Below are 10,636 nucleotides of genomic sequence, written 5' to 3'. Positions count from 1 at the left end.
AAATCGTGGTTCATCGAACTGGTTTTGTGCAGGACTAATTCTTTTTCGACTGCAAAGTGTTTGTGTATTAACGTTTTGTGTTTGGAATTCGTTTGTACGGTGAGTTGCCCCTTTTTTCATAAATGACAGTGATTTAAATCGTTGAGGGCTTGTGACCGGTTCCACCTGTGTTGTGTGTCGGAAATGAATGATAATGAGAAAGCCGGGCCTGCTGAGTCAGGAGATAGACCTAATCCGAAGCCTAGCTCGGAACAAGCGAATCAACAAATTATCCAAGATTTGATGCAACAATTAGATGCCAAGTGGGAAAAGAAGTTCGCTGCCCTCTCGAACCCCACGCTGCTGAGCCAGCAAAGTAGGTTACAGGCACAGACAGGCCCTGAGTTGGTCGAATCACAGTCTGAAAAGCCTCAAGGTTGCAAAAGAAAGGGGGCTAGTGCTCCTAATGCAAAGAAGGGCAAGACGCTCATGAAAAAGCGCAAGGTCGAATCGAATCAGCCTGAGAGCAATGGGGATTCTGAATCTGATAGTCATTATCGCTCAGACTCGTCTGATGGAGAAATCCTTGTTGAGGATGACGTACTCTCGATAGTCTGTTCGGACGAAGATTTGATGAAAGAAATTGATGGTGAACTAGACCGAGAAGAAATCACTGCTGACGCAGTAGCCTCCTCAATGGCGGATTTGATTGATAAACGGTTTGCCAAAGGACTGGGCGAAGAAAAGTTCGCTGAGAGGATAGATCTATACCCAAGGCCCATCAACTGTCAGAAGTTGCAAGTGCCAAAAGTAAACACTGAAGTGTGGAAACTGTTGCCCGTGAACGCAAAAAAGGCGGACCTGAAGCTAGCCTCTATCCAACGCGCTGTGATAAAAGCCGCGACTGCAGTGACGTCATCCACGCAGGCACTTTTTAAAGCGCAGAGAGAAAAGTCAATGAAAGACGGGAAAACCGGTAAAGCCATTGTCAAAGCTAACTCGGATGCTCTCGCTATGCTTGGGCATGCCAGCAGAGAGCTCTCCCTAAGACGTCGCTATGCGCTACGCCCACACCTCCCAAAACACATGATAGGGCTGTGTTCGGACTCGGTGCCAATTAGCAGCCAACAGTTGTTCGGTGACAATTTGTCAAACTCGCTAAAGGAGGCCAAAGAGCTCGACAGATATGCACAGAGTACAGGTGCGAATGTGGATAGACGAGGGTTCAACTTCAAACCGTGGAAAAACAATGGTCGAAAGTCTTTTTTAGGCATGAGACAGCCGCAGTGGCAGAACAGATTTCAGAGTCAGAAGAGGCAGTTTGGGGGAAAGAACAGTCAGAGAGCGCAGTTCCCCAGGAGAAACTAAATGACGATGCTGTCACTTCTCAGGTGAGAGAACTATCTGTATGTCTCTCCTCTTTGCTCACAGATATAAAGATGGAGACCTCTCTCTTTCAAGGTGGTAGAATAAAGCAGTTCTTGGATATCTGGAAATCATTAACCTCAGATCCTGAAATCATTCAAACCGTGTCTGGTGTTCACCTTGAGTTTAATAAATCTAGATCAACACCTAGATCTAGTCCATTTAAAAACCAACCTTTGTTGAACAAACAGGAAGTGAAAGTAATTGATTCAGAGATTCAAAAGCTGAGTGCAAAAGGAGTGATAGAGCAGTGCGAATTTGAACCGGGGCAGTTTGTTTCACCTGTTTTTACACGGCCAAAGAAAGATGGCACACACAGGATGATTCTTAACCTAAAGTGTTTGAACAGAGACATAGCTTACCATCATTTTAAGATGGAAACGCTACAAGCTGCTGCGTTGAAATTGGTGACGCAAGACTGTTTCATGGCTTCCATAGACCTGAAGGATGCATACTATTCTGTACCAATCTTTGAAGGCCACAAAAAGTTTTTGAGGTTTGAATGGGATGGTAAGATGTGGCAGTTTAATTGCATGCCAAATGGTCTCGCACTTGCTCCACGCAAATTTACAAAATTGTTGAAGCCTGTGTTTGCTACCTTGAGAGAGAAAGGTCATCTGTCCACCGTTTTTCTGGATGATTCTCTGTTACTTGCTGAGACAAGACTAGCATGTATGCAAAATGTGATTGATACAGTGCAACTATTGCGATCAGTTGGTTTCATTGTTCACCCAGGAAAGTCAGTGCTTGAGCCCAGCCATTGTGTTCAGTATCTTGGGGTAATCATAGATTCAAAGCAGATGATTACCACTCTTACACCTGATAGGAGTGCAGACCTGCTTTCGTGTTGTAAGACTGCAATGTCCAAACTCTCAATGACAATACGATACTTAGCCAAAGTCATAGGGAAAATTGTAGCGGCATTCCCTGCAGTGAAATATGGGCCTCTATACTACAGACAGCTTGAAAAGGAGAAAAAAGCAGCGCTTGCTAGCAGTAAAGGGGATTTTGATTGTTGCATGAGTCTGTCTTTTTCTGCAAAGTCAGAACTACAGTGGTGGATAGATAATGTGTCGGCTTCTTACAACAACATACACCAGTCTGCACCAGATATCACTCTTTCTTCTGATGCTAGTCTCACAGGTTGGGGCTGTGCACTTGGAGACGCACAGTCAGGTGGTTTATGGTTGCCTGTTGAAACACAGTTCCATATTAATTACCTTGAGTTAAAAGCGGCATATTTTGCACTGCTGTGCTTTCAGGATCAACTTATTGGTAAGCATGTGCGCATTCTTGTTGACAATACCACGGCTGTTGCCTGTATCAATCACATGGGTACTAGTCATTCGGATACGTGTGACTCTATTACAAATACAATGTGGCTGTGGTGCATCACTCATGATATCTGGCTAAGTGCAGCTCATATTGCAGGGAAAGATAACACTGCTGCTGATTCTGAATCAAGGAAAATAAATCTGGATACAGAGTGGAAGCTGGATGAGACAGTATTAACTCAGGCTCTCAGTTCTTTGCAGGTGAAGCCTACTATTGACTTGTTTGCATCCAGGTTAAACAAACAAATGGACAGGTATGTGTCCTACAAGCCAGACCCAGAAGCATTTGCTGTAGATGCTTTTTCCATGAACTGGGGAAATGTTGAGTTTTATGCATTTCCTCCTTTCAGTGTTATCACACAAGTTCTCATGAAGATTCGTCAAGACATGGGCATTGGAGTGGTGGTGGTTCCACGCTGGACGACGCAGGTTTGGTGGCCTCTGCTCAACAATCTCCTGATCCAGGAACCAGTGGAGATGGAAGGGAAGGAACTCTTGACGCTACCTTCTCACCCGGGCAAACTGCACCCTCTTCATCGTTCCCTTCGACTTCTGGTATGCAATGTATCAGGGAACGCTATCTCCAGGAAGGCTTCTCACAACGTGCTGCAGACCTGATGATTCAGTCTTTCAGATCATCGACTCAAGCTGTGTATAACTGCTATATTTCAAAATGGCGATCTTATGCTTCAGAGAATAGTTTTGATGCTGACATAGCTTCACCTGCAAGAGTAGCTAACTTTCTTGCTTCGCTGTTTGACGCTGGAGCAGGTTATAGTACTGTCAATTCTGCCCGTAGTGCGTTGTCAGCTTACTTACCCATGCTATCGGGTCAGACGATAGGAAGTCATCCAGTTGTGTGCAGAGTGATTAAAGGTGTTTTTGAAGAAAGACCTTCTTTCCCTAAGTATACTGACACCTGGAATGTGAATGTTGTATTAGACTATTTTGACAAGCTTCATCAACTGCATGAACTTTCTTTGAAGGAACTGACACTGAAAACGTGTATGTTAGTAGCTTTAGTCACAGGTCAAAGGGGACATGCTCTACATTCTTTAATGGTGGATGATATCAGAGTTTTTGATCAGAAGTGTGTGATAGTGTTTTCAAGCAAGCATAAGACTACTAAACCTGGGTTTCACACAGAACCTGCTGAAATACTCGAATTCACAGATAATGAGAAACTCTGTCCTGTACGTCACTTGAAGAAATATTTGACTGTAACTAAGCCCTTAAGGAAAGGGAAGCAACTCTTCATCAGTTATTCAAAACCTCATTGTGCTGTAGGAAAACAGACTTTTTCCAGGTGGATCAAAGCTGTGTTACGGAGTGCTGGCATAGACACAAAGAAATACACAGCACATTCCACACGAAGTGCGAGTTGTAGTGCAGCAGAAAAGAGAGGTGTGCCCTTGAAAACTATACTCAAAGCTGGTAGTTGGGCAAGTGACAGAGTGTTTGTTAAGTTCTACAAGAAAGATGTTTCTGTTTCAAATTTTGGTCAGATAATTCTTGATGGTTACTTTGAGAATAAAAGTTAGAACTCTTTAATTGTCTGATTGAGTGTGAGTTCACATAGACTGTTTCTGAAGTCTCACGTGACTACGTAGTGACGTAGTCAATAGATGAATAATAATTAGAAAATTAAACTAGACTTACGCTAGGAAGTTGAAGTTTAATTGAAATTATTAAGAGTCTATTGACAGGAACGGAGGAGTTACGTCCCTCCCTTGTCAGTAGATTTATGATGATTCAATAAACTGACCCTCCCTATAAGTCGTCAGTCTAGTGACCACACACAGCTCTTAACATTGACTTCTTGCTCATGCGCGCACAATACTCACGTAACTCCTCCGTTCCTGTCAATAGACTCTTAATAATTTCAATTAAACTTCAACTTCCTAGCGTAAGTCTAGTTTAATTTTCTAATTAATGACTTTGGTCATTAAAAATCTGAAAATTGTAAAAAACAAAAAAAGTATAAAACGATTCAAATTTACGTTCATCTTATTCTCCATCATTTTCTGATTCCAAAAACATATAAATATGTTATATTTGGATTAAAAACAAGCTCTGAAAATTAAAAATATAAAAATTATTATCAAAATTAAATTGTCGAAATCAATTTAAAAACACTTTCATCTTATTCCTTGTCGGTTCCTGATTCGTGAAAGCGAAATTACATTTAGTCAATCTGTCGAACCCACAGAATAAAACTGCACGCACTGCAGTGTTTTCAGTCACGAGTATAAAACAGCTTCGTCAATCCACGCGGCAAGGAAGTCGCTCAATTTTTGCGTGCAACACGAAGTAAACGGACATGCAAGAATAGCGACGGGTTCAAGTTTAGGTCGCTCCAGGAGAAAAATTCCCGCGGATGTTGGCCTTTAAAGGTTCTTTCTTTCTTTATTTGGTGTTTAACGTCGTTTTCAACCGTTCCGTTATTATCGCGACGGAGCTTAAAGGTTGCTGATATACGTCGAAATGAAAGATAACAGAGTAATTTGTCATGAACATTTGCAAAATACTTTCATACATGAACAAATCGTCACAATCATACGCCACAAGTAGGGCGATATGTGGGCTGCCTCCCAACCCACACACCCACCCTCAGTCATCCATCCTCCCCAACCCCCTTCACGACTGTTCTCAATTTATCTGTGACCCCCGGTGGACCCATGTTCGCTCGGTGGGCCCTGGGCCAAGACATGAAACGGCAGAGTTCCTCGGTAGTTCGCACCGATTTGTCGTCAAAAACCTATAAAGGAGTCACTGAACTACTGGCTACTTCCCCGTCCCTAAAGTAGGTTGCTTTTTCCTCTCCAAGCTCTCGCTCCATCTTCGCACAATTGCCTTGATTTCTTAGACTTATGTAAAAGGATATGGCTTCTTTCCTTTTTGTCTCGAGATTACTTCTCTGAACCTATCCCTCTCGAAGGAAATTATGTTTAAGAGAGAGCAAACTATGGCGAAAGATTTCAATAACAAGAGGCATCCCCTGCGTAGAACTTGCAGAATTTAAAGTGCATTACAATTTGAATTTCACGGGATTCAATCAAGCTCGAGCTGTATTTATTACATTAAATAAAATATTGGTTCTTATGCGCTTTAGGCTGTCGTCTGAGTTAAATTACTCGTTCTTCGTAACGGATCAATCACAGATCTTTCTGTCACTATCTCTGTCGGTATCTCTGTCTCTGTCTGTCTGTCTGTCTGTCTGTAATGAAATCTCGGTTGCCGATTTTCGTATTTGTTATTCCCTTTCATAACTTAACTTTTCTCTGATGATATTTTATATGAACACATAAAAGTTTGCAGTCTGGATTTCTGTGTCTCTCTCACGTTTCAATGTAGGCTATATTGTTATAAAATAAGGGATAGCTGTAAGAAGTCCTTTTGGGCCTAACTCTACAATCTTCAGATAACTTTTCAAATTTGTGTCCCCCCCTCTCCCCCCCCCCCCCCTATCTCTCCCTCCCTCTTCAGGTTAACTAGATGCAGGTGCCGTGGATACAACGGTCCAAAGCACCTATTTTACCACCCCCGCCCCCCCCCCCCACACCCCTAACACATACGCACACACTAACCACCCAGCCAGTCAGACAGACAGCCATGTGTGTGGCACTCTTGCACGTGCATCAGGTGCACTAACATCTCCAGGCAATTAGGTATAGGTGCACCTTCACCACAGCAAACACACTCGTAACAAACACACTCTGTGGCCGGTGAGTGGGTGCTGGATTGTTGCTAAACGAAGATTTAGCACTCTTTATCACCTTCGGAGAGAGATAAACACTTCTTTTGACTTGCTTCGACATATCAATGAAGAGAGACGTTTCATAAACTACTTCAAATAAATGAAAAACGCAAAAGCGATCTTATTTCTGTCTTTTTTTTTTATGCGGATAGGAGGCCAAAACTGCTAAGCACACGCACACGCACACATACACACACACATTCACGGTTAAAGAAAACACCACCAACATTTCAACCAACGCATACATAACATAAAGTCTTCTTCTTCTTCTGCGTTCGTGGGCTGAAACTCCCACGTGCACTCGTGGTTTGCACGAGTGGAATTTTACGTGTATGACCGTTTTTACCCCGCCATTTAGGCAGCCATACGCCGCTTTCGGAGGAAGCATGCTGGGTATTTTCGTGTTTCTATAACCCACCGAACTCTGACATGGATTACAGGATCTTTTTCGTGCGCACTTGGTCTTCGCCACTTGGTCTTGTGCTTGCGTGTACACACGGGGGTGTTCGGACACCGAGGAGAGTCTGCACACAAAGTTGACTCTGAGAAATAAATCTCTCGCCGAACGTGGGGACGAACTCACGCTGACAGCGGCCAACTAGAAACAAATCCAGCGCGCTACCGACTGAGCTACATCCCCGCCCCTAACATAAAGTGATGTGGACCTCTGATAGGAAACTATGATCGAGGACTACAGCATTTTAACCTTGCATTATACTAAACGATTGTCGAAATGGAGAAGCATAAAGAACCCCTTTCTCGACTGATCGGACCAATCTGTTTGAAGACTTAACGTGACCTTGAAAATGCATCAAGGTAAAAACAAAAATCACCAGAAGTTTAGAGTACGGCACAGAATCGTTCTTAGCTACAAATCTTCGATGTCACTAAACTCACATGATTTCATAATTATGATTTCCCAGGGGCAACTCATCCCGCAAAGCATGCATGAACTAAAATACACACCTCAATCCCATGTTTGCACGGTTTCCAAGTTTAAAAGGTTTCTTATTAATTTTTTACCCAGCTCTCCCAAGCAGACGACGCCTTATCACAGGTGAGGAATCGCTTCCACCCGAGAGCCACCTATCCCAGCACCCAGAGACCTGACCCTGACACTAGCACTCCACACAGGGTGAGGCCAGGTGAGGCTGGGAAACCTGTTCACCACCTGTGGTGCCAGCCTTGTCTACCTGTTGGGGCTTGGATACAAACCAACACAGGGTGAGAGAGAGAGAGAGAGAGAGAGGGGGGGGAGAGAGAGGGGGGAGAGAGAGAGGGGGGGAGAGAGAGAGAGGTAAGAGAGAGAGACAGACAGACAGACAGCTCTAGACAGACAGAAAGAGACTTTTGAATTTTGGATGAATTATTGTACTTGTGGCTATTGGCCCATATAAATGCAAACCAGGGATGGGGGGTTGTGGGTTAAAGAACAACCTTCACTCACACATGTTCTCGTCACAGAGAGAGAGAGAGAGAGAGAGAGAGAGAGAGAGAGAGAGAGACAGACAGACAGACAGACACACACACACACACACACACACACACACACACACACACACACACACACACACACGATAGAGGGCTCGGCCCTTCTGATGCACTGAGGGATGCACCGTGGCAGCAAAGTCAAAGCCAGGATTTATGACGTTCTAAAAATGCCTATGAATCCCGTGAAACTTGTCAGTTGTGGTGAGTACAGGTTGTTTGCAGCTTGCTGGTTTAGCTTGTTTCCCAAGCACTCTGTGTGTGTGTGTTGCACATGGGCTTTGTGCCCAGGTTGTTTTTGGGGTGCGCTTTTCGCAATCAACAAGGATCCCGGTTAAAAGGGTGAGGTGCAGGGTTAGCAGTGCATTTATAACTTAATTACCTGTGAACTCTGTAAGTGCGTTTTCAACTGAGCAACACAAGAACGACAGCCAAACAAACATCAACGAAAACAACTCAACACAACAATCAAAATTCCAATAAAGAACTCTGGTTTAATCAACTGTAATTAAATGTGAACTGTGTAACTCCATGCACAACAATGTTGTTAAGAAAAACATGCCAACAAAAGTAAATTCAACAAATGAACAACGAAATCCAATTGTTCTCAACACTCCCACCTGTTCAAGACACTGTCTTCTTTATCCTCTCCGTACAAACGTCATGAATGCAATGCTGTCAACACCAGAAGATCAACGTTATGTTCATCCACAAAGTGTTTCATGGCGACAGACTGGCCAATGATTAGGTTTGCTAGCAAGATCACAGAACCAAAGCTGATGTTCAACAGTTGTCGTGCGCTAGTTTGCCAGTGTGTTGTCAAAGAAATCCCCAAAATGAAGGCAACACGGCACAAGTTATGCCCCGAACGTGTCTGGGCATTGGGTAAGCTGTTTTTCAGGTAGACTTGTTTGATAAAGCTCTACCTGGATCGCTGATACAAGGAATCAAAGTTTAAATCCAATAGGCGTCTGATTAGTTGCTTAAATCTTAAATGAGTCTGGTCAGATTTGTTTGTTTGTTTGTTTGTTTGTTTATTTGTTGCTTAACGTCCAGCCGACTACGCAGAGCCATATCAGGACGAGGAAGGGGGGGATGAAGGGGGCCACTTGTCAAGCGATTCCTGTTTACAAATGCACTAACCCATTACTTGTGTCCCAGCAGGCTTTAGTAAAACTAAATTAATACCTACTGGAAGATTACCAGTTTCCAGTATGTTAAAATAGGCTTAACCTATCTACTGCTGGACTTACATCAGAACACTAACAGATTAAACTATACATGAATCGCGAGACAAGCGGCAAGAGAAGAGATTTTTGGAAAAAATACAGGTGAATGAGCAAGAAGGCAGAAAAAAGAAAAGAATTCATGAAGAAAAAGAGAGCATGACAGGAAAGAGGAACCAAAAATCTACCTAACAGCAAACTAGAAAGCTCCTGCGGTTCCAAAAACAGGAGGGGCCTTTAATTTCATAACCGCAGTGCCCCACTGCGGGATCTGGTCAGATGGCTTTCTAATTTGCTAAAGTCCAAGAGTTGACTGGCTGGATAGTTCGGTGTTTTTCACGTAGACTGGTTGACAAGAAGCTTCCATGCAGATCAGATCAACAAGAGCTTGATTCCAACAAGGCTAGCTTGCAGGTCAGACAAATGTCGTAAACATCGCTTGACCAAGAGCTGCCTGGCTATCGGACACAGAGGTGCAGCATCCAGAAAATGTGGTCTGCTGAAAAACTGTTTGTCACGTGGACTGGACGACGAAGAAGGTGCTTTACCAATGCGGAAACCAGAGTCAGGGATCCGGTAAGTGTCTGGTTGATTCCACTAAGTTTTTCTTTTTGTTTTATTGTGTGTGCTTTTTCTGGGTTTTTTAGTGGTTGACTGTCACGTTGACTGGCTGCCCAATCGGTACCTTACCGACAATCCAGGTGACCAAAAGCAGTATCCAACAGTTGTCAGGTTGCAATGCTGGCTGTCATTCAGGCGAAACGGCCGAAGAGGAGCGACAGGGGCTGGTCAAAGATGCAGAAGGTTCACCTTTCCCGGTGTGAAGTCAACACTGACAGTTGCCACTGACCAGGTGTGTGTGGGATCTGCTGACAGAGAGAAAACAGATACCGAAGCAATAAGAACATGTTTTCGGTAAAGTAAACTTAGCAAAATTGTGAGGCTTCTTGTGCGTGACTCTGTGTGTGTGTGTGTGTGTGTGTGTGTGTGTGTGTGTGTGTGTGTGTGTGTGTGTGTGTGTGTGTGTGTGTGTAGGTGCGAGCGTGCGTAGGTGCGTGCGTGAGTGAGAGAAAGAGAGAGAGACAGAGAGAGAGCGAGAGAATGCAGACACTCGCACTAAACACATGAATCTCTCTCTCTCTCTTCCCTCCCTCCCACCCTCCCTCCCTCTCCCATCTGTCTGTCCTGTCCTGTCCTCTCCTGTCCTGTCCTGTCCTGTCCTCTCTCTCTCTCTCTCTCTCTCTCTCTCTCTCTCTCTCTCTCTCTCTCTCTCTCTCTCTCTCTCTCTCTCTCTCTCTCTCTCTCTCTCTCCATTTACTTGCTAAATACTCCCTTTACCTTTCGCCCAGGTCTATTTTTTCCACTGCAAGTCGGACTAATGCCAACGCATAAGTAAAATTCTCATCCCAAAGGATTCTGATGAAGCA

The 10,636-nt window shown here is 43.9% G+C and overlaps 2 long non-coding RNA genes across 4 annotated transcripts in view; one reads left to right on the top strand and one right to left on the bottom strand.

Moving 5' to 3' along the window:
• The first annotated feature begins 829 nt into the window (after positions 1 to 829).
• On the top strand, positions 830 to 4,289 carry LOC138967331 (uncharacterized). The gene is made up of 2 exons (XR_011455923.1): positions 830 to 1,370; positions 3,089 to 4,289. It is a non-coding gene; the product is annotated as an uncharacterized lncRNA (long non-coding RNA).
• Positions 4,290 to 8,457: 4,168 nt separating this feature from the next.
• Positions 8,458 to 10,636, bottom strand: part of LOC138967329 (uncharacterized) — a 181,077-nt gene continuing 178,898 nt past the window's right edge. For all 3 annotated transcript variants that reach the window (XR_011455920.1, XR_011455919.1, XR_011455921.1), the window contains exon 4: positions 8,458 to 10,075. This is a non-coding gene — a long non-coding RNA (uncharacterized lncRNA). The remainder of the gene's footprint in view (positions 10,076 to 10,636) is intronic.

This window comes from Littorina saxatilis, linkage group LG5, assembly GCF_037325665.1.
Source record: "Littorina saxatilis isolate snail1 linkage group LG5, US_GU_Lsax_2.0, whole genome shotgun sequence".
Taxonomy (NCBI): Eukaryota; Metazoa; Mollusca; class Gastropoda; order Littorinimorpha; family Littorinidae; genus Littorina; species Littorina saxatilis.
This window is presented reverse-complemented; position numbering and strand designations above follow the sequence as displayed.